The 22,639-nt window shown below is 44.8% G+C and overlaps 1 protein-coding gene across 1 annotated transcript in view; it reads left to right on the top strand.

Moving 5' to 3' along the window:
* Positions 1–326: 326 nt before the first annotated feature.
* PTPDC1 (protein tyrosine phosphatase domain containing 1) overlaps positions 327–22,639 on the top strand; it is a 370,176-nt gene continuing 347,863 nt past the window's right edge. The window contains exons 1-2 of the mRNA XM_086939169.1: positions 327–523; positions 2,716–2,885. The gene's annotated coding sequence lies outside the window, so the exon portion shown is untranslated. The remainder of the gene's footprint in view (positions 524–2,715; positions 2,886–22,639) is intronic.

Below are 22,639 nucleotides of genomic sequence, written 5' to 3'. Positions count from 1 at the left end.
ACCTTGGCAAATATGTTCACGCTATAAAACTGCAAAAAAACCTCTTACATAGCCGAGATTGGCTTTACCAATGCTTATTCCCTGTTGCTACGCTCGTGGCTCTGTAATGATCACGTGATACAAAGCGTTGCATGGCCGTTGCTAAGGGTGATTTCTCTCACGAGTAACCCTCTCCAAACTGATTCCGCTGGTAGTTAGAAGGCTCTCTAAAAGGATTGTCCTGATAAGATCCGCCCACGGCAACTTCTGTAGCGCGATCAGCCGCCGCGAGCCACGCGGGTAGTGTCGCGTCACGAGCGCTCCATCTTTTACGTCACCTGCGTGTCGTCGCCTGCCGTCCACCTCTGTGTCTCTACCGGCTGTTGAGTCCCGGTCCCTGTGGCTTCCCGTCTAGTGGCGCTGTCGTAAAGCCCTACTCTTGCGAGTACGGCTCAGCCTGTCGCCACGAGCGCAGACCAGACCGTTTTTTGCCTATCTCTCCACTAGTCGGTCCTACCACCGTTTAGGTCGCGCTACAAGTTCGGTGAGTGTTTACACTTGCTGCGGAATAAATGAACGTCCTTCCCTTAACGGGTCTGGGCTGACGCCGGCCTGCAATGAAAGCCCAAAGCACTCCTCCGGGAATTGACGTTCGGACCGCCTCTGTCGCTTGTGTGGGAGACATCAGGCCCCTACAGCAAACATTTGATATGCATTGGCAATTGAGGCTTTGTTAATAATGTGTTAAATTTGGAAAGGTGCTCTGTACTATGTCCTGCTTATATATCAATCTGGTAGTTCACTGTGTTGTTTCAAGCATTGTAATTGGAACTGTGATTTTTGTTTGTTTGTTACGTAAGCATAATTTCTGGAATTTGGCGTCATGCTTCGTATTCTAACATTTCAGAAATTAAGCATTATGACCGCCTAATTAAATACTATTCGGGTGGCGATCCTATCATGCGAGCAACTCGAACGACCCGAACGTGTGGTGCTTTTGTTTGTACTTTTATATTTCGTATTATTTTTTTTGTGCGAAAAAGATCCAGACGTGCATTCTGAATTAAAATGTAGCTCTATATGCCAGATCTCCGTTTCGTGACAGTACACAAATGGAAATTGCATAAGTTTCGCACACCCTTACTCGGAGCACAAGTCTTAAAAAAAGAAGTGAGGGGGACTAAACTAGTTAGGCAGTATGCAATTGACATCACGGCGTATAACATGACATCAAAGCACATGACATCACAGGAATGGACATCATAGAAAGTGACGTCACAATCCACGACTTTACAGGAAGTGGCATTACAAGAAGTGACATCAGATCTAAAGCCCTCACATTGTTTAGCAGGTCTATCATGTGTACGTTTTAAGCGCATTGTGAGGATAATGGCACAGTGAGCTATGGAAGATGATATGTGAGTTCTACACCTTGCAATCCCACAGTTTTATGTAACGCATCCTGTACATTCATTTACAAACATAATTTATTGTACATGTAAGATGCACGTGTTGACGTAAAGAGCTCTGACACCCCGCAAAGGAAAGAGAACGGCTATACGAGATAAAAATAGTGGTACTTAAATTATTTCAACGTCTCCTCGGGGGAAGTAAGCTCTATATAAATGCAATTTGTTTTGTTGTAAATACTGGGAAAGACCAACACATCTGATATTCTTACAGTGTGTGTGTGTGTGTATCTCCTACACAAGGACTGAACAAAGTGAAAAGCTGCCTCTCGAGTGTCTGTGAAATGATTACCAGGTGTGAGCCTTTGTTTCCCCTCCTTTGGCATCAGGTGTGAGGCTTCTGTCTGCTCCCAGCCAAGAGACTCAAACAAAGGAGGCCTCATGACCCCCTCGAATTTGGCCTTTGTTACCACCCCCTTTTGTACCGTTTGTTACGGGCCCAGCATGAGTCTTAAATAAGAAAGCTCCATCCAATCCCTGCCTGCACGTGGTTGCAGAACAGAAGCAGACAACGTGCAGGCACTGCTGAAAGTAAATTTCACCGGGACGAGTTCAGCACACTATTTAGTGGGGCTTACATTCTTGGCAGGGTGGACGGCGTTCACCCTGTGAAAAAAGTCGGTGGACACCGGCCACCCGCGTGTACCCCGGACTTGTACCCTGCCCTTGCTTTTAAAAACCGTCGCTCTGTTTAGTGCTCTGCAATGTTTTACTCTCTAGGTATTTGTTTTTTAGTTGGAATTAAAGACAGCCCGTATAATATGTAGTTTTGGCAGAGGTTGTCCTCATAAAATATCTGATAGTTCAAGGACTCCAGTCGGGGGTACACGCAGGTACATGGCGTCCCCCCACTCTTTTCACAGGGTGGAAGCTGTCCCCCTGGCAGAGAAGCTGGGCCTCACAGAAATATGCTGATAGTGTCCCGGTGTAATTTTCAGACACCGGGACACGTTCAGCACGTGACGTCATTTGCATATTGTTAGTCCCCCCACTTCTTTTTATAGGACTTGTGCTCTGGATACTTCCTCACATGACACCATAGTGTATGTTACGAATTTTCCTTTTGTGGGCTGTGTCATTTCCCTTTGCCTCCTTCTTTTTTCAGCATTTCATAGTTGGCATGCAAAACAACTTAACGCTGACTGAGTAATCTATATAGCTTACAACATGTGCAGCAGGCAACTGTCTGATTTTGACAACGAACAGTTTTACCCCAAATATTCTAGTCTAACCAGTAACTTGTTGCTCTGTTACCCTGTTGTTATAGGCAGTCAACACACCATCGCCGCTGTACTTCCAGGGCCGGAAGACTTCAAGCATTGTCACCAACTGACAGGGCATCAGACTACTGTACCTTCAGTAACTTTCAGAAACAAAAGCATCCCCTGGTGTCTCATACTTTCTGGATTCCTCCTGAGTTACAGGTGCTGCTTCCGGGTAGGTGTAACAGTGTACCACTATTGAAACTGCCGCTGTAGCCTCAGCGCTGTGCTTATATTTTAACTATTGAACAAACGCTCGCACTTTAAAACTGCTATCTGTTATTTGTCACCTGCACTGATCATGTGAGGACAACAGCGAGTCAGGCTGCTACTCGTCATTTTAAAATTGCCTATTTGCACTGTGAGGACGGCAGCGAGTTAGGCTGCCCCTCGTTATTTTTAATATTCATATATTGCACTGTGTGGACAACAGCAAATTAGGCTGGTCCTCGTTATTTTTAGAATTGCCTATTGTACGGTGAGGACAACAGCGAGTCAGGCTGCACCTCTCACTCCAGCATTCTTGGCTGCCAAATCCTGGGCTCCGTTCCACCACGGCTGAGTGCCGATTGCGTGGAGAACCTAAGGGGAGGTAGGCATACCAATCATAGGCCATTCACCGCGAGCCAGAGGGCGGAGCCACAAGCCCGCGCTTCCCCCTCCCTGTTTACCACCATGTGTTGGCTGAGGCGCAGCGGACGGGTGCAGCGGGCGCGACAATGGCGCGCCTAAGGTAAGCCCCTCTGCGCCCATCTGCGGCCGGGACCAGGGGCCACAACCCCTGCCGGTGTCACTCGAAACTCACTCACCCCCATTCGGTACTCCTGCAATGAGCTGTTGCTTTACGCCAATAAAATGGAAAATGATGTAGGGGCATGTATTCGAACGGGCCCTGGCTCATCTTATGGACCAATTTCCCGCCTTGCATGTAGATGGTCAAGTATGGGTCAACCACTATTAGGCTATCAGACCATTCATGACCACTCCAAACTCCTCTGCCAATACCTCAATGCTAGATCCCTACCCAGACATGCCTTGGACATCTGGGACTTACTTAAAACTAAGAACCCTGACCTGGTTTTTATTACTGAAACCTGGCTGACAGATAGTAATACCCCAGACCTAGCCAATGCGCTCCCTAGCGACTATAAAATTATCAACCAAGACAGATCTGGAAGCAGGGGTGGTAGTAATCGGTTATAAGGAACATCAAACCTTACCTTTCCAAATACTTCGCGATGGTTTCACCGTCCTAGCCGGAGCAGTAATATATAACCCCCCAGGACAACAAGTTAATCTACGTGCCAAACTGCTCACCCAACTTCTGCCACTTTGCTTGAAACATAAAAACTATCTAGTAGTTGGTGACTTCAATATCCATTACGAGAAAAAGGACGCTCCAGCGGTCTCCCAACTGGAGGGGGATATGGAGATCCTCAATCTTAGACAGTGGATAGTTGGCCCTACCCACATAGCCGGCCACACACTAGATCTACTTTTCACCAACATTGAAGCCACCAAAATCTGTGAGGTCCTGCCATTGCTCTGGTTGGACCATTCTCTCATAACTTTCACATTAAATCTACCCTTTAAACCATCGAAACCCAGGGGGGCTCACCAGATTTCCAACCGAGCATGGAGATTAGTCGATGAGTCAAACTTTAATACTCACTTCCAGGAAGCCAATATCGAGTTCCTGGATGATTCCACCGTATGTTCAGATGTAACAACACTAGACTCTGGAATACTTCAAACACTTGATAATCTAGCCCCCAAACGCACATCTAGGAAACGATCTCACACGGAAAAATGGTTCACCCCTCAACTAAAAAATCTTAAAAGGGAGTGTCAAAAACTAGAACATCTATGGAGGCAGTCCAAAGACAGTGCATCCAAGTTAAGCTATGTGCTCAAACGAAAACTGTACAATCGTACTATAAAAAATGCTAAAAGAAGTTATTTTTCCCAACGCATCCTCGAAAATTGCAACTCTGCTAAAGAACTTTTCAGAATAGTGAAGGAGCTCAGCAAACCATTAAGCACTTCCCAAACACTTACTCCCTCAGCTGAGGCTTGTGAACGAATTAGCACCTTCTTTACTGAAAAGATTAGGAAAATCTACTCCACTTTCACTTCCCAACACTCCCTTAACACAAGGGACACAGTAAATCCCTCCATCACAGTGACCTCAGCAATAATTGCGACTGCCTCACCAGATTCAGAAATCACACCCACCTTGGATGGCTTTGAGCCATTCACAGTGGACGAGGTACTGACAGCCATGAGCACAGTAAAATCTGGCTCTCCATCGGATCCCTGTCCTCATTTTGTGTTCTCAAAAATTGCCCCTACACTTGGTCCCCTGATTACACAGCTCTTCAATAAATCTTTGAGATCTGCAACCTTTCCGGATGCTCGGAAGCATGCCTCCGTGATCCCCCTTTTGAAAAAAGCCGGATCAGACATTCTTAACCCCGAAAATTATCGTCCCATCTTCCAGCTTCCTTACCTCTCTAAAGTCCTAGAGAAGCTGGTTAATGGACAGCTGACCAGGTACCTGGAAACAAACCTCCTCCTGGATCCCTCCCAGACGGGATTCCGGGCTAATAACAGCACGAAGGTGACGCTGCTGGCAGTAATGGACAGTATCAGAGCTTCCACCGACCATGGTGGGGCGGTGGCTCTGATACTGCTCGACCTGTCAGCGGCGTTTGATCCGGTTTCCCATGACTGCCTGCTGAACATTCTTTCAGCAAAGGAGTCCGCTCCACCGCGTTAAGCTGGTTGCACTCCTTTTTGAGCAACCGTACACAGGCAGTTCACATGGGACAATTCCATTCTAAATCTAGCCCCATCAGCTGTGGAGTCCCTCCGGGAGCCTCATTAAGCCCCACCCTTTTCAATGTCTATATGTCATCTCTTGCCGAAATTGGAAGGAAGTGGGGCATTGGCATCTGCTCCTATGCAGATGACACACAGCTGTTGATGGCCCTGGATGAAAAACCAGATATTATTAAATCCAGACTGCATAATTGTCTTTCGGATATGGCCCAGTGGATGCACAAACATTGCCTGAAACTGAACGCTGGAAAATCCGAGATCCTCTGTTTGGTAACGCCAAACGTGTGTGGGATGTGACGTGGTGGCCACCCTCGCTTGGTAAGGCCCCCATCCTGAAACAACACGCAAGGAATCTGGGCGTCATTATGGATGACGCATTGTCCATGAAAGATCATGTGCGATCCCTTTGTGGCAAAGGCTTCTCCATTTTGAAGCTTCTTGCCAGACTATTTCCCTGGATACCCCTGGATTGCAGACGTTCCGTCACTCAAGCCTTGCTAGTTAGCCGTCTGGACTACGGCAACTCGCTGTTTGTAGGCATGAACGAGTATCTGTTCTCACGCTTACAAGTACTACAGAATTCGGCGGCTAAACTTATCTGCAATAAAGGCAAGTTCGACTCTGCCTCGGAGTGTCTGAAGAAACTGCACTGGCTGCCGATGCGCCAGAGAGCGGTCTTTAAACTGCTTGGCCATGCCCACAAGGCCCTCCATAAGACAGGTCCTACGATTCTCCAGGGGAAGATTTAATTTTACGTCCCCACAAGAAATTTGCGCTCAATCCAGTCTGCCCTCGCCAGAACTAAACGCATATATAAAACAAGGACCGGTGGTCGCTCATTCTCTTGGCAGCAAAGAAGTGGAATGAGCTCCCTCAAGACCTAAGACTTACCGCTAACTACCTTCTGTTTCGAAAAAAACTAAAAACCTTCCTCTTTCCCAAACTTTAAGGATCGCCTTAGTGCTAACTAGCGGTAGTCTCAGTCCAGGTATAAGCGCCTTGATATCCCTTGGGATGAGTGCCGCGCTCTACAAATACCTCAAACAAACAAATAAATAAATAAATATTGTTGTGCTCTTTTCTAATCAGATCTGGGGTTGAAGTACAAAGTTTAGTGCTACTTTTAGCTTGAGTGCTCTTTTATGCTTTAAACTTTACCTTAGTTATGTTTAACACAACACGGGTCGCCCCACAACTAATTGCAAAGGACCAAATTACTCTTTTGTTTAGTATTATGGTACCTTTTTGATTCTGTTTGGCAATCTAACACTTTGTGCTTCACCATGCTTTAATAATTTGTTAGCTCATGGTCTGCATTCTGAACTACTTCTGGCTTAAAGTCCCTATGGTGTTGTATGAGTCTCTGTATTTCGCTGCCGAGGGCTGGAGGCCCCATGGAACCCTAGTAATTAAATTTTTAACTAGCTGGAACCTGTTTGCGTGCCCTCACACTAGTAAGTTTGGAAAGCAAGCTGTAACTAAATAAGGGAACAAACACTCAGTCCTGTACACTCTCATTCTGCATTCAACAGCGATAAAGAACTCGTTCAGACTCAGCTGCTGCACAGATAAGATTAAAACAGTGCTTTAAAAGGTTTTTAAAATCCTATCCGGTGCCTTGAACACCTAGAAACAGATACATTCCATCTAAAGTATGTCTTCAGTTAGCAACACTAGAAGTGTTAGCTAACAATAGGTTGATTTATGTATTGTTAATTATATTTCAATAGAAATATTATTTTTTGGGAAATAAATATATGAACAATAGTCACGTTTTTTTTCAAACTTTTCCATCACCATTTGCAAACATTTTTCTCCATGTTGTTTTTTTGGACTTGAGCATGTACAGATTTAAGTAGTGTGATCTGAGGAGAGGAGCAGTTAGTTCGACCTGCTGTCACTCAAAAAGGTTCCTCAATTTTATCACTTTGAGGGACAGAAAGCAACCTGATTTATACTCCAGGACTGCATTTTTTTTTTTTTTTTACCCGAGAACTTGCTCAAGTGATGGCTTTCCTCTTTTAGCGACAAAGATTACCCTGCATCCATTTGTAGGTGGTCATTGCTTAATCATATTGTACTGTTGGTGGTCATGTATAGATACTGTCATTTATTATGTGAATGAATGCAAAAGCCTTTCACCTAGCACCTCACATTATATGTAAACTAATGCTGAAGTTGAGGCTGGATCTGGACTCCGTTCGTATTACTCCGAGTCAGTAATTAATGATCTCCCGGGGCTTAACCCCTACTAATGGATCCAAAGCTGATCACCAGGTACACCCCTTTAGCATTTCTCTCTCATGGTAGAGAAGTTATACGCCCGGTTCTCTAATGCCACACCACGGCCATTAGTAAGCCTTAGACTCCTAAAAATAAGTTTGCATAACCAACGGCAAGCTTGCACAACCAACGGCAAGCTTTGAAGATTCACTTGAATGCAGTTCCAGCATGTAGTAATAGTAGTTAACAAATCCATAAAAGTAGAGGCCAAATGAGAAGTCAGTCTGAGAAACCGATCCCTACATAATTTGAAGGATATGTCTTTGGCTAAGGGGCAGGGGCTCTTTATTTCAAGGATTGGGAGATCATTACAGATTTCTTTGTGGACCAATTTAAGAAATAGGCCCCTGCATGGATAGTGGTGTAGAGTCTCTCCTCACCCTCCAAAACATAGACTTCCCCCTAGAGTGCCCCCTAGATTGTTTTTTAGGATATCCCCATAGACAATATCTGCCAGCCTTCATAAGGGTACCAATTCTCCTGTCCCAGTTATTGCACCTCTAGGTAAGCTTGATTTGAGACACTGAAACGCAAGTTAGCGCTCCGTAAAGCTGAGGAGTAGTAGGACTAAAGAGATAGATTGGAATAATGGGCTCAGAAGGTAAGCTGTTGGTATTTGAAGACCGCAGATGGTCCTGGAGAACAGGCTCTCAGATTAGAGTCGGAAGGATGGTTAGCTACTATGGAGTTGTGATTCCCAGAGTCTCGAGAAACCTCACTAAGCTAAGAAAGGAATTGGTACATAAGTATGTGCCAGTCTCTGACATTCTAGGGTGGTTTTCAAATTGCTCCTAAAGTACAGTGTCTGAATTATAAGTCTACGGCTACAACTCTTAAGTCTGCTTCAATTTGAAGGGACTGAGGTCTTTAGAAAGATGCATAAGAATGACAAGCAGCATATGAATGCATTATAGATGCTCTGATTTGGTCTGGGTTGAAGCCAGTACAGCACTTATAGAGGTTAATTGAAAGCAAGAGAATGGAGGCAGTTCAGTTTGAGAGTTGTGTCCATGACATAGTGTCTGGAATGAATGGGCGACTGGGATTGAAGCGATGGATAATCTGTCCCTAAATCAGTTAATGATAGCAGGCAACTCAGGGATGAGCAGTACACTCCGACAGTACATTTCTGATCGTTCTAAGGAGGACCTGAAAAGCATGCTGTGTTGACTTACAAGGGGTTAGCTAGTTTGGTGAAAAATGGGCTAGAACAGCAGATTTGCACACCTAAGGGGAGAAGAACTCTCAGCAGAATAGTTCTGGGCCAGAAGGACTAGAGTTCTCCCCAAGGATCCCGGATAGGGCAGGAGCCTAAAGGAAACTGGGTTCGAAGCCAGAACAACAAAAGATAAAGAGGGGAATGACACATTTTCTTTGCCCTGGGTGGTATTTTGATGGACTTGTGCTACAAAAACAAGCATTACAAGGATGACCTTCCATTCAAGACCAATACGTCAGCATCACCTCTGATGGGCAGAAAGCTATCTGTGGAGCTAGGTACCAGTGTGCGAACCTATTTGTTCTCAATCTAGTCACCATGGACATTTGTAAAGAGATCCCTATTCCCTTAGACACTTTCTCCCAAACACCAGGTGGTTTGTCAGTGAAGTTGCTTTCCATGGGAGAAAAGTTCCTGCCTTCAGTGATACTGGGACACAATATATCAAACCAGAGGAAACTCTTACTAGTACCATTGGCAATGACTTGTAGGTAGTGGGGTCATCAGAGAATACTTGCTTGCAGACAACGAAAAGACGTCCATCGGTCCATTTGATGCTCTCTCTGCTTAAAGTAGTAAATACATAATGGCTGTGGTGGACCTTGCCACCAGGCATCCAGAAACAGGCTCCCATGAGGAGCATTTCTGTTTAGGTGGTAGCCAGAGCCTTCCAATATTATCAGGGTTGGATATCCTAAGACAATAGTTCCTAATCACAAACTAACGTTATTTCCTTCTTTTAAGAGTGAGATGTGGGAGCAAGCTGGCATAACCCATTACTTCACTGTATACCACACGCAATTCAAGGGGTTGGTGAAATGCTCTAAGAAGACCGTAAATTCTATGATGGGAAGTCAACCCAAGAACTTCATGATGAAATGAAATCTCATACCTTTTCTTTTGTTTGCTTATATGGAAATCCAATTGCAAGAGATCTGTTTTGAGTAACCCTGGGCGAAGCACTACGATACATTTGTGTAGTTTGCAAAATTTGTGCTACTTGGCACTACGCAAATTGCATGTAGCACAGTGCAAACACGAGTAGCGGTCATTTTCTGCTTGCCTGCGGTCATCAATGGCAAGTTGGCGACCGCGAGCAAGCAAAATTACATCCCGGCGAGACTTTTTCCTCGTTCGCGATCAGCAACATCAAGTTGCCGATCTCGAGCGTGGAAAATAAACCTCCTGGCGAGATTCTCAACGCGGGGAGGTCAGGTTTCCTATTGCGAGTGGTCGCGTATGCTCGCGACCGCACGCGATAAGAAACTACCAGTCCGCGTCGAGAAAGCTGCAGCTCGAGTAGAAATCTACTCGAGAGCAGGAAAACGACCGCTTTCACTGTGCAAGATGCAGTTTTCATTGATTGCAATGTGCGGACAAGCGTCCTGCACTGTGCAATCAGTGCAAACAGCATTTTGCACAGTGCACTATGCAGTTCGCGAAGCTACGCGTAGCGCACTTCGCGTAGCTACGCGTAGTGCTACTACTCGAACTACGCCCAGGGTTAGTTTGAGCCTCTTTAAGCTTCTTTTTGGGCATAGGACATTGCTCTGTACGGGCTGGGAAAGTACCTTTGAGGTCCCAAGCATGTTGGTTTCTGGAAGTCAATGGCTCAATTGATGTATAAAGTGAAATATAAATTTCAGCCTATCTGAGAAAGGAATTGCGTCACCATAAGGCAATGCGGACTGAGCAGCAGTGGGTCATGTGGTGTTGGAGCCAATTTATCCTTGAGCTGTGAAAGACAAGTAGTGTTGACCATACAGGGTGATCTGGAAGATCTGAGGTCAACTATCTGGTTGACATATGTGCCACTCTTGTCTAACAATTTCCTGTATCGTTTGGGTGCTGGAAAGTATTTTAGTACTTGTAATTGGTCTAGTGATCACTAGCAAATTGCATTGTGGCCCGGTTCCAAGGACATAACGTGTATTTGTAAAGCGCATGCTCTCTCATAGGTCTCTTGCCGCTGAATAGCAGATGTTTATTGTTACCTAACACTGGTACAAGTTTTATCGCCCTCAGAAGGGTGAAAGGCTGAGTGCACCCGCTGAGATATGAACTTGTGACCATGAGGTCAAACACAGGCTCCTACAGTGGACACATTAGTCTACTAAGCAACCAGACCCGGAGGTGACTTCATTCTCCACACCTTGGGGCCTCCAGAAATTGAAGGCTGTGCACTTTGGGTGGAAGAATGCTCTCAGTACTTTCCTGCCCTAGTTAACTATGTGTTGGGGGGCCTGGAAGAGTTTTGTGTGATGTACCTGGATGATATTGTGATATTTAGCAGTTCATGGAAGGACCACCTGAAGATCCTGGGCAGGTGTCGGAGAGGATAAGGGGGCAAAACTGACAATCGAGGCAACCAAGTGCCAGGTGGCCCTGGCTTCTACTGGTAAAACTCGCCCTCTTGAGGTGAAAGGACAAGGCTGCACTGGTGGAAATGTTCCATCCACTCAGACACAAGTAAAAGCATGTCTCGTCCTGACAGGACATTACAAGAATTTTGTTGCTAACTATGGAACAAGTGGCCCCATTGACTACTCTGGTCTTACAAGAAGCAGCCCAGGAACATGAGCTAAATTGAGGAGTGCCAGAAAGCCTTTGATCTGAAGTCAGAGCAATGCAGTTCACCAGTCTAGCCGGCCTGTGACTACGATCAGCTCTTCAACATGTAGACTGAGGCTTCTGATAAGGGGGTAGCTGAAGTTTTCTTCTAGTTCATTGAATGGGAGTGAGTGAGTATCTGGTTGCCTTTTATCAGTCACAGGTTACGGTCACTGGAGAAGATCTCTGTTATATTTTACTATTATCTTAATGGTACAGTTCGTTCTCCCCCTTTGTCCCTCTCTGACTTAGTTTCCCCCCACCTGAAGCTTACCTTGGAATGTTGGTGTTCTCTTCAGTGAGGAGAGTGGATAGCCATTTAAGTATATTACTCACCAATCTCGGTTCATGCCATCTCTTATACTTCCAACACTGGTGACGATTCTGCGCAGGGGGCAGATGTGGCCATTTCCCCTTTGAGTGCTCTCTCCATACCGGTCCAGGACACTTTTAGAGGTGATTTCCTCCATAATCCTGATTTCCTTCTCTTTTGTCGTTGTGTTTGAGGTGCTCTGTATCCAACTGGACTGTCCTCTGTTTGCGAATGTACCGTCCCGTGGAAAGCATTTGAGCACTCTGTCCGTGTTCTGAAGATTTTCCTAGCCTGTGAGGGTTTGCTATCTCTGGAATGCTTTTTGGCAAACGCCATTCAGGATTGAGGGGACGTACTTCATCCTAGTCCAGTGGGCTCTGCTACTTTATCCAGTCCTATGGTGTGTGTGAACCGATCTCAGTCACACCCTGTGATACCTGGTGTGTCGATGTCCACCTGGTGATTCCTGAGGCGGCTATCTCTGCAACCGGTGGATGTCCTGGTGCGCTGTCCGCCCATCGTACCCTTGGGCAAGGACAAGGAAGTGCCGGAGCTGTTTCGATCCGCCGGCGGACCATCAGCCAAGGGGCTGCCACTTCTGGTGTGTGGTGAGTGATCCGGAAGATTACTTACGTCCTCTGCCGGCACACCACCCCCGCGTCGGAGCCTACAATCCTAAACTCTGTCAAGACTGCCGGCACTCCATCCTCTGAGGGCCGCCTGTGTAGTTTTCTGCGATCTCGATGCACATTTAATTGCCCTCGGGGATTCCTGTCAGAAGTGTCGGCGTACCAACCCTGGAGCCGCCTCTGTTCCTCAAGCAGTGCTATCCTGTGCCGTCCATCACTTTGAAAGAAACCTTACCTTTGTCATTTGCTGTGCTATGGTACCTCTGTGTGAACTCCTCATTTTTAAAGTTTACATTTTCCACTTTTGCTGTAATTGCTGTTACCATCTCCTAAGTGGGAAGTTGTCCTTTGCCTTTTATACAGGTACCGGACTCTATCTTATTGAGGGGTGATTGTGTTATTTAGTCTAAAAATGTTAAGAGCACATGTACTATTCTCCTAAATCCTCCCTATAGTATTACTTTCTCCCAGTACATTTTTGCAACAGTTCTGTGGATTTTGTATATCGCATTTTAGCACCACCTTCCGTTCATATTAGTATCACTAGGTTATGATCACTCTGTACTCTGGGTCCTCCTGTAAAATTGTTTTATCCTGCTAGAAATTTCCTCCTCCACAGTCCTCCTTCCGTCTGAGCTTCCTTACCTCACCCTTCTCTCAACCCCTTTCCTTATTTCACTCCATCCCTCCAGTGATTTCTTTAGAATGGACGCAGCAGGAATGAGCCAGCCCCCCCTTTCTTAAATGATATTGGGGAACCTGACATTTGCTGGAAGGAGTGGGTGAAGTTGTTTGAATCCTATCTCATAGCTATTGGGGGCGAAAGATTCAGCTTGGTACGCAAACAACACAATCTTCTCCATAATTTGGGGGTGCAGGGGCGTAACATTTATGAGACTTTACCAGTGCCAGAAGAAGAGGAGGGTTCAGAGGAAGGAGTGGATGTTTGCTTAGACTATGGGTAAATTGGAGAAGCATTTTGGTGACAAGGTTAACGTAGTGCTAGAACGCCACACATTTTTTAAAAGTGTACAAGGTAAACAAGAATCAGTTCCAAATTATATTACAGCATTATGGGGCCCAACGCAGTTATGTGAGTTTGGCAATCTTACTGATTCTCTTGTAAGAGATCAACTAGTGCGTTGTACCAATAATTCATGTATTCAAGAGAAATTGCTGGCGAAGAATCCAGGGTTAAGAGAAGCAATAGAGATTGCGAAATCTGTAGAGCACACTGCTAAATGCATAAAAGAAATTAAACCTAATGCTGAAGTTGTCGCTAGTATTAAGGAAGATGAAGGAAGAAAGAAATGAGGTATACACAGTAAAACAGAAGGAAAACGTGAGCAGCAAGGTAAACAGAGAAATAAGAGTCCAAAACGGTACAGATGTGGGAGTAACAATCATTTTGCTAATATTTTCCAATGGCCTACAAGGTATGTTACCTGTAAAAAATGCAATAGCAGGGGGCATTTTGCAAGAGTATGCAGGAAAGGTGAACCTCACCCAAAAGATAATGAAAGGGAGGTAAAAAAGTTTCCCAGTAAGGAGATTAAATGCATAGGGTCCCAGGGTGAGAAATATGTTTTGCAACTCAAGGATAGTACCAATTCTGTGAACTCTATATATCCTAAATGTGATGTTAATTGATAACAAATGCATAACTATGTATGCTGAGTCCTGTTCTCCGTTCACACTTTTGAATCAGAATGATTTTGACACCCTTGGAAATAATAATGTTAGCGGATTGAGAAGACCAGACATTTCCCCTACCGGATATAGCAAGGAACCCATACCCCTCATGGGGATGAAAGAGATGCATTTACAATTCAAAGGTAGGAAAGCCTATGGTAAAGTGTATATTGTTGAATCAGGGTCAAATCTATTAGGTTGGCAACATAAAAAAGAGTTGGGTATTATTTTAGACCCCAACAGCGCTGAGCAAGTCCTACTTACTGACAAATTTCGTGAGAGGGACACCATATGTGAGGAATTAAAGAAGATATTCAAGGATGAGTTGGGGTGTTTGCACAATTTCCAACATAGAATCAAGCTAAAGTGTAATGCAAAACCTGTAGTCCATAAACTATGTCCTGTACCTCACAAAATGAAAGAACCTTTGGAAACTGAACTGCGTTAGCTGTGTCATTTGGATATCATTCAACCCATAAGTTGTTCGGAATGGTTGGCCCCAGTTGTCATCGCTGCGAAAGCCAACGGTGAAGGCATTCGGCTATGTGTGGACTTACGCAGCCTTAATGAGAATATTTGGGTAGAAAGACACCCCCTACCCATAATCAACGAGATACTCAGCACCATGGGACCAGCCAAGTACTTTAGTGTAATAGACTTGTCAATGGCTTACCATCAGGTCAAACTCCACCCTGAATCAAGACCACTCACGACCTTTATCACTCCCCTAGGGGCATTTATGTTTAAAAGGATGCCATTTGGATTAGCGTCTGCGGCGGCAATCTTTCAGAAAATCATGCAACAAATCCTGGAAGGGGTGGCACACCATGTGTTTTCAGGATGACATATTGGTGTATGGCCAAAGCCTGGAGGAACATGACTTCTCCCTTAGACGTGTCTTCGGAAGACTGATGGATGCTGGATTAACAGTCAAAAAGAACAAATGCAAGATTAGAGTTTGAAAGGTCGAATTTTTGGGGCATTCCCTCTCCGAAGAAGGGTTCAGGCCCAAAGGTAGCCAGATTAGTGCAGTAAGAGACGCCCCATATCCTAGGAATAAAGGGGAACTAAAGTCCTTCTTGGGGCTCATGGAGTACATGTCGAAATACATTGACAATTTTGCCTCCAAATGTGAACCTATGAGAGCTCTCCTAAAGAAAAACAAGGAATTCAAGTGGAATGAAGAACACGAGAGAATAGCCAATGCTCTAAATGAAGACCTGGTGAACTAGCCAGCACTGGGAGTTTTCGACCCAACAAAGAAAACCATACTCCCAACAGATGCTCCCAACAAGGGTCTGGGTGCAACCCTAATACAGAAGGAAGAAAAGTAGTAAAAGATCATTGCCTTCGTGTCAAGATGTCTTGCGATCCCCGAACGGAACTACTCCGTTATTGAAAGGGAGGCCCTAGCCGGTTTCTGGGCCGTGAGGCACTTTAAATTCTTTCTGTGGGGACTGAAGTTCACTATCAGGACAGACCACACGCCTCTTACTTTCATCTTTACAGTGAAAGGTCTGGAAAACTACACTCCACGCATAAGCAGATGGATCCTAGGTCTGGAACACTACAATTTCAATGTGGAATATGTTCCAGGGAAGGAAAATAAAATTGCCGACTTCTTATCCAGGTCGCCTTTACAAGAAGAAGAAGAGACGGAGGAAGCATTAGACAGTCCAATAATGATGGTTGAGGAACCTGCCATCACTGAAGATGAATGGGAGAGGTGAATGAGAGAAGGCACGGAAATGGATACTTTAAAAGACTTCATGAAAGAAGGGTGGCCCAATAAGAGAAGTGAACTTGAAGCGGGTATCGCAGAATTTTGGGAAGTCAGAAATGAACTCAGTGTAATTGAGCAAAAACAGAGTAGTACCTTCCAAAGGACTTAGAAAAAGAACCATAGACTTGGCACATGAAGGTCACTTGGAACGGTGCAACTAAAAGTAGAGTGAGAGCGAATTTTTGGTTCCCTAAGATGGACACTATGACTAAGCAACTTGTGAAGGATTGGGTCACGTGTGCAAAGAGCGATAAATCAAAGACACTACGTAAAACGCCCTTGTCTCCTGTCAAAGTACCTGCTAAACCCTGGAACACGTTGGCTATGGACATCATTGGGCAAATGCACAACTTGGGATTCCAAAAGAAATGTATGTTAGTCCTGATCGATTACACGTTACATTGGATTAAACAGAAATTTGTGCATAGCATCACCACTAAAACTGTTATTGAATTCCTCAAAGGAGTGTTCTGTGACGAGGGTTTACACTCCACTTTAGTGACGGATAATGGGGTGCAATTGTAGGAATTCCTGGGGAAAATGAACATAAAGCACAAAACCACTGCCCTCTATTGCTGAAAGGCTAATGGCCTAGTTGAACGAGCGAATAGACTCATTAAAGAGCACATTCAATTGGCCACCATCAGTGGTCACGACATAGAGAGTTCTCTTCGGAGTTGTCTATGGGCGTACCATACTTCACCTAACAAGGTGACAGGGGTCTCCCCTTTCGTTTCCCTCCGCAGGAGAGAACCATGCACAAAGTTTAATCCTAGTTGGTTGGAAGGCGGCAGGACCAATAACGTCAATCAGGATGAAATCACGGTGAGGATCAACCAACACCAAGCCAAATACAAACTGTGGTATGTCCTGAAACATGATGTCAAAGTCTACGACTGGAAAGCAGGCGACATAGTGCAGGTGAAGAGATGCAATAGGGAAGGAGCTAATCAAAGCAAATTCTATCCTCCAAGTAAAGTAGTAAAAGTTCTCAAAAATGTAGTCCAAGAAAACGGGCAATGGTGGAGCTTTTGACAAAATTGCAAAATCACAGATGTGAGGGAGTTCTTGCTCTTAGCCCTTTTCTGCCCCTCATCAGGCTACCTGTTACCACTGCATCTGCCTTGTTTCAGTTTTGTTATATTCACAGTTATAGATTATATATCCGTGCACCTTCTTTTATCTACATTTTATGGGACTACCTGTTTACTGCATTCGTCTTGTTTTCCTCATTCTGTTATATGGTAAGGGAGATGTGTTATATTTTACTATTATCTTAATGGTACAGTCCGTTCCCCCCCTTTGTCCCTCTCTAACTTGGTTTCCCCCACCTGAAGCTTACCCTTGGAATGTTGGTGTACTCTACAGTGAGGAGAGTGGATGGCCATTAAAGAATACTACTCACCAATCAGAATGCAGAAGATATAATGACTGCGGAAATGGGTAATTCCAGTGGCTCTTGTGTAAATCTCTTCTAATCCGATATATTTCAGTCGTCAGTCCTAGTGCACTTGAGTGAATGTGTTTCTTGGTAGTTGCATCATGTTCAGCTGTGTTTTAATTTTCCATACAATCACATAATCTTCCGAGTTTTTAAGTCTATTTCCTTGCCAGCGTTTTTTGTGAACACAGGATAAGTTCAAAGAATTTCAAGAGACATTTGCATACTGTCAATGATCTGATCTTCATAAGGAGAATCAACTTATCTATAGTATGAATGAAAGTTCTGTCACATATTTACGAGCAGCACTAGGACCACACAGCAAGTAAAAGTATAAACATATTCATGAAGTGAATAGTGTGGGTACAGCCTGTTTTAGGCATACTGTGCAAGCCACCGGTACATTCTCTGCATTGAGTTTGTATGAGTCTGCAATATATATTAGTGTAGAACCTTCATGCTCACATTCAGTTTTTATTTAGGGTATTTAAAAACAGACAAAGCAGAGCACTTTCCAAAAGTGGAAGTTGAAGAGTCACAAGCTGAGGTGCAGATCTCCAGGTCATACCCATGATGGGCAATGAACTAATTTGAAAAAGTAAACTGTGAAAGGTTTTCTAGAGGAGGTAAAAGGGTTAAGCCTTTGTAAGGAGAATATAAATGTATCCTTGCCTAAAGGCCTATCACTTTTAAAGTGTTGATATTTGTAATAAAAATGCTATAGCCACCTTGTGGAGATCATTGAACCATGTACTTAATGGTTTATAATGATGGCTGTGCTACATGAGGCCAAACTGATCCTTAAGGCATCTGAATCCCATATTCGTCAGTCCTTTTTAGGTCTTGACTAGGCAGCGCATGTGCACAGTCTCTTCGAGACATGCTTTATTTACAATATGGGCTTCAAGCACCCCCCGCCCCCATCATTTTCATTGGGTCCTCTTACTGTTCTTTGTAAATGCCTGCTTTTCTTTTGTGAATTTGGTTAGTAAGCCCTCCTTTTAGACTTTTGTAACCTCCTTATGGAGGAGTGTGGCTCAATGGTTAGAGCGGCAGACCCTGATGCAGAGGTCTAGCCCGGGACCAGGGTCAATTCCCCGCCTCGGCGGGTCTTGGGCTCTATTTCCACGGACCTGATCATTCTCGCCTCGGTGCCTATTCTAATCATGGGCCCCACGCTGCAACTCTGGGCAATAGCTTGCTTAACCTCCACACCGGCCCCAACAGCGCTAGGATGCCTGGCTTCACCCTGGGGGTGCCCAGGAGTGGACACTTCACAGGGAAAGCCAGGAAGGGTTCCACAGCGGTATGAGTAATAGCGCCAGGAAACCGCTTGGTGGCAGTGCGCTCTACAAATACCTTGACATTTACATTTACATTTACATTCCTATGAAGAATGCCCCTGCTACATCTAATCTTCTTCATCACTTTATTTAGGATTCTTTGTGGGCACTCTTTTTTTTGTTGACTTTTCGCTTTTGAGCCAGGACAAGGCACTTCCCTGAGCACAATGGACTTATCTTGTTTTGTGGCTATAAGCTGCGCTTGTACGTCGCCCGCCTGTCAACGTGCTTTGCTTGTTTTTGTGCTGATAGCTATGTTCGCAAACACATACAGCGTTTGCATTTCTTTTTTCCCTGCCCATCAAATTTGTTCTGAGAGCACCTGTTCCTTGCACTTCTCCCGCCGGCTTGTTTTTTTGCTTCTAAGCTGTTTGTATGGTCAAAAGGGAATTCAACCATTGTTTAATTTTATTTGTTAGGAGTTTAAATGTATTTGTTACCATCAGCATATTTTTTATAGAGCTCTCGCCAAGGCTCTAACCCGGTTTCCCCAGGCCCAAAGTCGGCAGCTCTATATGTTACGCCACATCGCTAACTTGAAAAGCAAACTGTTTTTCTTAGGCGCAGGAATGTTACGTGATTCCCCACAATCACATGATATTGAACTAAAACTGGGACTCGAACCAGGTTTTCCACTTCCATAGTCAGCAGTTCTAGGAATGGACCGCGTCCTCCCAATAAAGTCGAGTTAAGAGGAGTATTTATGGATTGTACAGAATACAGTGTTCTCTAACCTAATTATACAGCACACTAATAAGTGTTAATTCTCAACAACACGCGATTGGGGAAATTGCCACGTCTTTATTTAGCTACTTGCGAGTATGACTGACATATTGGAAAGGCAGTGTTGTTTTTTGTTATAATCCTCTTTTTATTGATTTCAGTATAAGAAATTGACATAAGCCGACAACAGCCAGCTTACAAAGCAAGACTGTGGTTTGTGTATATACAGGCACAATTTCAGCAGCAACGTACATATTTCGTCTATTCCGTCTATTCCTTGCACCACTTTGGTTACCTGTTACCTCCCTCTAAAAAGACACTTAAGCAGTTCCAGCTGCACATTCTGCATTTCCCTTGGGTTCCCCCACCCATACCCATGTCTATCTAGCTGTCGGTTGCGTGGTCCATGGGCATTCAGTCTGCCTCTACCGTACTCTCCTCAGCATATTGTTCCTGTAAGTATGTCCGTGAGGACTCCCAGATGTCCTGAGGCTGGGACGAGATAGGCATCTATTCTGTATAAATAGTCAGTTGCTCCTGACAGAATATTAGGCCATGCATCCAATCTCAAAATTTCGGGGCCCTTCCCCATCGGCCGGCCACCCTTCGTTTAGCCAGCTGCAAACCAAGCGATATGTATCATCTGAGTGAGGCTTCGGAAAGGTAGTGTTTATGTTGCACTACTGTAATGAGTTCCCCCTTTGAAACAATGCGGAAGATTTGGATTGTCGCAAAACATTATCGGGGTGCAAAGTGGCAATTCTGAGTATCTCCTTAAGACTTTAAAAAGATGTATGTAAAAAGACGCTGTCCATTCTTGTTATTGACTGTATTGATATAAAAACGTGCTACATTTAAGATTCTGTGGATTCTTTTCGTCGTCTCTGAAAGGCTCAGAGTGTATCAATATATTGGGGGCAATGCCATCTGTCGTTTAGTTTTGCTTTGCATGGGCTTTATTTGAAAAAGCGTTCAGGAAAAGCGCTGAGTGCCGGGGTTTCGCATTGCTTTTCTCCTCTTGTTATATTTATGGATTGTTTCTGTGCTTTAATTCCCCGGTCTAACCCAATGTATCGGCAGGCAACTGTCTGTAAATACAGTACCTTTTTTTTACCTTTTGCTCAACACGGCACTGATGAATTTCATGTAGTGCTTGAAGAATTTAGTAAATTATGACCTGCATGTTTTCTAATTTCACACAATTCGTATGGGCTAACATTTCTTTTTCTACAATAAAACCTGTTTTGCTTTCTTTTCCGTATATATCCTGATGCATGTTCTCAAGCATCTATTGGGAGTTTGGTGAGGGGAGGATATAGTTCCCCTCTTGACACTGCAGTACTACAGTACCATTCATAGCAACACGAGATCTCATTTTTTCCCACAACTTTAGAGCTGTCACTGTGCAGCTGCAGTTTGCTCTTCAGTACTGAGCGACACAGCACCCAGTATAATGTGCTTGTTATTCTACCTAGGGCACTTGGGGTAGAATGGAACTCTAGGAGATGATATCGTCACTATGTAGAAGAGAATCTGCAGGACACATCCCAGGAAGATTCTCTAAATTGAGGATTGTCAATTGGCTTGTGAAGATCTGAAGTTAGGCACTTTGCAGTGCGTCTGTTCTTAAGGCTCATAACAATAGCCAGCCCTTTTTTGACCAAATAGAGGTCTCTGGCAAAGGAGTTCTAGAATCCCTTGCTCAGTGAGAAAGGGATAGAGCATCTGATGGCTTTTCTCAGTGATTGTAACACACTGTGGAGCATATGACCGGGACATGTGAACAGCCTTTCTAGAAGGTCTACCCAATCTGATGACCTAGACTTTCTTACAAAGAGTATTTTTCAAATCAAATCTGGGAAATAGAGTGATTTTAAATCTAAATATTCTGCATGGATTCATGGATCCCGCTTAAGCATTTATTTGTGGTGACTAATATTAGTGTCAACATGCCATTCCACCAGTAACCCTGTGGGTTCAGACTGACTATTGTCTATTGGAAGGGGCTCTTCTCTACTGACTTCATGGAAAACGCCAACTTCATTGCCCTGCTGGTACTAGACTCCAGCACCTTCAATCAATCAGGGTTGGTAAAGCCTATTTACTCACCCGCAAGGGTCTCAAGGCGCCGGTGCGGCTCCGTTGAGTGCTGAGGTCATCCGAAGAGCAAGGTCATGAGGTCCTTTCTGAACTGAAGCAGTGTGGGAGTTTGCTGGAGGGGGGGGGAAGTCGTTCTAGTCCTTGACCGTCAGGTAGTAGGACTTGCCTCCTGTTATGGTCTTGTAGATTTGTTTAACTGTGGCCAGGGAGAGGTCAGCGGATCGGCGGTGTCTTTTGGGTGCGTGAAAGGAGAGGTGGTTGTTCAGGTATGTTGTTCCAGTGTTGTGGAGGGCCCGGCAGGCGTGCGTGAGGAGTTTTAAGGTTATTCTTCTTTCGATTGGGTGCCAGTAGACATCGCGGAGGTGTTGGGTGATGTGGCTGCGACCGGGAATGTCTAGGATCAGTCTGGCTGCGGCGTTTTCGACAGTCTGGAGTTTACAAAGTAGTTTCTTGTTGATCCAAGCACAGAGAGCATTGCCGTAGTCCAGTCTGCTACTGATGAGAGCATGTGTTACAGTTTTTCTGGATTCGGACGGGATCCATCTAAACGTTTTTCAGAGTACGCAGAGGGTGTTGAAGCAGGCTGAGGACATAGCATGGATCTGGCGGTTCATTGTGATCGGTGAGTCTAGTATGATGCTGATGTTTCGTGCGTGGTCTGTCGGGGTGGGGGCGGGGGAGGGTTCTGAAGTTGGGGGCCACCAGGAGTCGTACCATGCGGAGGGGGTGGAGCCAAGAATGAAGACTTCTGTGTTCTCGGAGTTGAGTTTCAGGCATCCAGGTGGCGACTGCTTTCATCCCTTCTTGGAAGTTGTGTTTGGTGATGTTGGGTTGGTTGATGACGGAGAGGATAAGCTGGGTGTAGTTAGCGTAGGAAACTATGTTGAGGCCTTGGTTTCTAACGATGGTTGAAAGGGGGGGCCATGTAGATGTTGAAGAGGGTGAGGCTGAG

Source organism: Lissotriton vulgaris, chromosome 9 (assembly GCF_964263255.1).
Source record: "Lissotriton vulgaris chromosome 9, aLisVul1.2, whole genome shotgun sequence".
In the NCBI taxonomy this organism is placed as follows: Eukaryota; Metazoa; Chordata; class Amphibia; order Caudata; family Salamandridae; genus Lissotriton; species Lissotriton vulgaris.
The sequence above is the reverse complement of the archived record's forward strand: the minus strand, read 5'-3'. Positions and strand labels throughout refer to the sequence as shown.